Source organism: Chaetura pelagica, unplaced genomic scaffold (assembly GCF_000747805.2).
Source record: "Chaetura pelagica isolate M959 unplaced genomic scaffold, ChaPel_1.0 scaffold338, whole genome shotgun sequence".
Taxonomy (NCBI): Eukaryota; Metazoa; Chordata; class Aves; order Apodiformes; family Apodidae; genus Chaetura; species Chaetura pelagica.
Window position 1 is genome coordinate 1,360,029 of NW_009954114.1, and position 5,039 is coordinate 1,365,067.

Sequence of the window (5,039 nt, forward strand, 5' to 3'; positions counted from 1 at the left end):
AGGGCTGTGTGTTGAGCCTGTAAGGCTGGAGGTGAGCCCAGGGATGAGCAAAGGACAGGGAAGAGGGCAGGGGAGAGGGCAGGAAAGGGGAAAGCTGGGCCACAGGCAGAGAGGCAAGAAACCTCATTTGCTGCTTTTCTGCAATTACGTTTATTATTATTTGAATCAATAGGATTGGTAATTACATAATTCAATGCCACTAAGGTACACAACTAGAAGACTTTCTAGATGGGACTCTGAACCTTAAACTCATTGGTCTTCCTGCTCTGACCAGGTGAAACTGCAATACAGGAGGTAAAAGCAGCTTGCAGAGTGTGCTCAGGAGACCAAGAATCTGTATAATAAAGTGGCTAAGCAGAGATAAAAATGAGCAGGCAGAATTTCCACTGTCTTGCAGACCTATTCTTAACTTTGGGCTTTTGGATTCTGTCTTAGCCTGGTGACAATGACTATCATTTTTTAAAGTTTGGAGGTGGTAATTTTGAGTGGGTTGGAAAGAACAGAGATCTTGCATGTCTTGGACTGATCCAAACATTGATGCAGATATTTGAGCAGTTTCTTTTTGTTTCTTCTTTGCTTCTCAACAGAGATAAGGAATGACTTCTGTCTCTGCAACTAATTCCATTGCTGATAAAAGGAGCACGAGATGAAAAGACTCCCTGATGAAGTAATGGACTTATAATAATTGTTGGACACTTGTTTAGATTTAATTGACCAATGAATAGGTAAAGTGCTTATGTAATCTTTACATGGACAATGCATGAACAAGAAACTGGTTAGCTAAGCATGTGCAAGACAGTAGAAAAACAAACCTTAGGGTATAAATTAAGTGATGTACTAACAATAGGTGAACAATCGTTGCTGCTATTAATAATGATAATGCTGCCATTACTACTGGTGCTGTAGTTGTTGCTTGGCTTGCTAGATTCACTTATACGTTTATGTTGGCGGATTTTCACCTGGTATTCAAGAGGAAATGTTCGTCTGTACCAATTTTCACCTGGAATAAACTTCTGATTGAACCAGAACGAAGGTCTGTGCCTAATTTGCTACATGGAAACATTCAAGGTCAGGTTGGATGGGGCTCTAAGCAACCTAATCTAGTTGAAGATGTCCCTGCTCACTGCCAGGGAGATGGACTAGATGACTTTTGGATGCCCCTTCCACCCTGAACTATACTATTCTATGAATCAGCTTGGTCTGCTGTGGAGACCAATGTCAGGAATGAGATTACTACACAGTAATTTTTACTGTCCCTCTTAGATCATATCTATTTTACACAAAGATATTTAAAATTGCTTGCTGATACATTGCAAAATTTTCCCTGAGCTATCTCATCTATGCACTTCCTGAGAGAATGAGAAAAACAGCATGTAAAGGCTAAATAAATACCAAGCAAAACAGAAGTTTTGTCTCCCTTTTTGGAAGGGTGAGCAGGGTGCAACAATCCAAATGTTTCTTAAAACATGTGGGGAGACAGCAGAGAGCAGCTGGAGCTAAGTATTCCAAAAGAAGGGAGGGGGAATAAAGCTACCTCCTCCTATACCAGGTTGCCTTTTCCTCAGTGCTTGAACTGGGTGAGGGGGTCTTTTTAGCATCGTTTAGATGGTCCTTTCTTGTCCCCTTCTTTTTGTCTCTGTACCTCCTCTACTTTCTCCCCTTTGCTGGTACTACCAAAGCCAAGATATACAGCATAAGGAATGCAGTATCGCAGAGTGTCCCAAGTCTTGGGTCATGGCCTTAACACATAACTCAGTCACAAAGCCAAAGTTGTAGCATCATATCTTACAAATGCTCCTCAGAATAACTGGAGGCAGAGAAAAATGAGCCTGACATGGTGAGATCTGAAGAACTGCATGCCTGGAATGCAGTGTCACATCTGTGAGGAGGTGGAAGAAGCTGCTCCAAGCTAAACTCTCACTCTTAGCTGTTACTTAGCATCTCACTTAGCAGTCAAGGTCAGAGCTCACAGCTGTTAAGACAATCAGTATCCTACAAGATTCATCCTCTTTGAGTCACTTCCTGACCAAATAAAACCCACATCTCTTAGCCACCTTATTCTTTTACATGGGCTTTTTTCCTTTTTCCTGCTAGAACTAAGGTATTATCAGTATGAGAGACTGCTAAGATTACTTCTCTGATAATAGTTGGATATTTTATTCAATGCTGAAAATAGCAACCTTAGCCCAAGTTTAATCAAAGTTAGGAATAGAGGCTGATGGGAGAGATAAAACCAGTCCTAAGCAGTCACAAAAATGATGCAATAAAAGCACTGTGAAATGATTACTGTTGCAATTGTTCCCCACAATTATTAAGATATTTCTTTTCTCAGATCAGGTGACAAAACTGAAAAAGGTCCAAAAAACATACAAACCCTTGAACACACAATACTTCTTAAAATTAATGTCACTTTTAAAACTAGCAAGAAAACAATCAGTTACTGCATAGGCCTCATATTGAGCTCAGAAGTGGTGAAAATTGCACATGTTGAGACTGTGTCCTGGTTTGAGCCAGGATGAAGCCAATTTTTCTTTTTACTGATTTTTTTTCCTTCAGTGAGCTTTCTTGTAACTAGCAACAGTGTGTTCTGCTAGGCTGATAAGACAGTGGAATGTTTTTCTAACTACTGAGGCTTCAAGGCTGCACCTGGACTCTGCCAGCTCAGACACTAAGGGGAGGAGATCTGTGACCCCCCAGTAGGAGGCTGAGTTAGACGGACGGCGAGAGGCTTTTGCCCATTCCTGAACATATCTGTATATAATTGTATATATTTTCTTTTATGATTCATTAGTGTTTTAATTAAAGCTGTGTAGTTTAGTTTTCAATCCAGCCAAGTCTCTCTCTTTTTCTCTCTCTCCTTCCCTGCCTGGGTGGGAGGGGGAGGGGATCGAGAGCATTGTTGTTGGACCTGAGTCAAACTGTGACAGACTGAAAACAAGAGTGAGGTTCAGCTGAAGCAGCGGAACTTTCAGATATCTACAAATATTTAAAAAAATCATTTGTAAACTAGAAAAGCTCAAAAGATGGCAAAGATACCATGTCAAATGCAAAACTAGCATGCATTTTTTCGTTGAATTCATAATTACACTATGCAGCCAATTAGCAAACCCAGCAGCAGTACATAATGAACAGAACAAATGCCAGGGCTTGTAAATTCTCACTTGTAGCTGCTCAGCAGCTGGGCCCCAAAGGTTGGTATGTGCAGCAAGAATGATATGCTACTGTTGTTTTGCTTGACTTGTTTGACTAAAGGTTGAACTTCTGGTTAGAGAGATCAAAGGGCCATGGTCTGTGGGAACTGCAGGTCTTGCAGGAAAAATGGCAACAGGGGAATGTTCAACTACAGCTTCAAATCAGTATTTTCCTCTGCTAGTTGCACAGTCCCCCACAACTGTCTCATGGCCTCTGCAGTCTATCTGGCTACCAGATTAAAGAAGTAGTAGATTTTCCTGCGTTCAGTCAGTCTGTTATTCTGGTCTTCAGGTGTCCATTATCAGATTCCAGATAAAATAAAGTTTGCATTGATGACAAGTTCAGCTTGCAAACTTTGACCCTCTCTTCTACAAGAGGAATGCACCCTAATCTAACCAACCTGACCAATTTTTTCAGAGGTGGATACTCTATTGGCAAAAAGGGACAGTGGAGCAGCCAGCAGCAACAAAATAGAGACAGCAGCATCTCCCATTGGCACAACTAGATTTAGAGGAAGAAACGTCTCCATGGTTTTACTTCAATCACTTCCATAAAAATGGAAAAATAACTGTGCAATAACTGTTAAGAGCAGCTCCCATTATTTGGAAAATGGGATTATTTTATGAGAAAGATCAACAGCTAAATAAAATAATTACTTAATTCTAGTATCTTGCCTAGAGTGTTTTAATGTGAAAAGCAGAAATATTTACGAATAAATGAGATCTTAAGGAAAAGAAAAAAATCTACCATGACGCTGAAACCCATTAGATAATGGGTTAACACATGGTGGAGGCCTCAGCTAAAACTGGCAGATGAAATTACACAAAATATTTGCTGTGCAAGAGGCTAGGAATACTCCAGTGGCAGAGTGGCAGATGAAGGGACTTGATTTTACTGACTCTTTTCTGTCTGATTCTTGTTGTCCCTCCATAGTATTTTGAGCAGAATGTCATAAGAGTAAGCTGCACACCAAAATCAGAAATACAGACTCTACTAAGATAGTAATAATCTGGTATCCTTTCAAACAAAAGACATGATGAATTTTCTTTGCTTCTAATACTCTTCAAATTAAAAATACCTTGACATGGACAAGGCATAACAGGGGTAGATTTTGGATGAAGGAATAAAAGTAGGTCTTCATCTCAAAAGACATGTTTTGTGGAATGATTATATATCTGACAAGATGTGTTGCTTTGTTTTTACCCTGGTGACTAGAAGGCTTCTTGCTTAATTTTATTTGCAAACAGCTGCAAGACTCAGCATGTGAAGAGAAGAACGTCATGAATGAGTATTCTGGGCTGGCTGCCCAAATCTTGTTATGATCATTATACATCCCTCTCACAGTATGTGACAGTTTTCCCATCTTCATGCATGATTCTTTGTGTATAAGGAATGCTGAAAGGGCTACCTTGGAGTAGAATTATGCAAGTCCAAGGTAAACAATAAAAAGCCAACAGCAAAGTCAGAAACTGAGAGAAATATGAGATGATTTCTGGTTTCCTAGTGCACTGTGAGTGGTGCTATAATAAGAAAGCCAGCAAAATTCAAAGCTCTGAAAATAAACCCAGCAGTTACCAACTCAAAGGATATGACACTAAGAGAAAACATGACACCTTTTCACTCTCACTCCAGAAATTATCTAAAGTCTAGCTCAGCTCTCCAAATGGGGCACATTATCCTGTTAATATTGTTAGATACATTCCATTTGGGTGCATTATTTGCAAAGAAAAAGATTCTTCAATTTTGTGTTCTTTGTAATAACCCTCCTAGTGTTTCTAAATGTTCCATGTTTAAGGCTTCTGCAAACTGTCATTCCTAGTCTTCGTTGATGATGATGTTGTTGATAC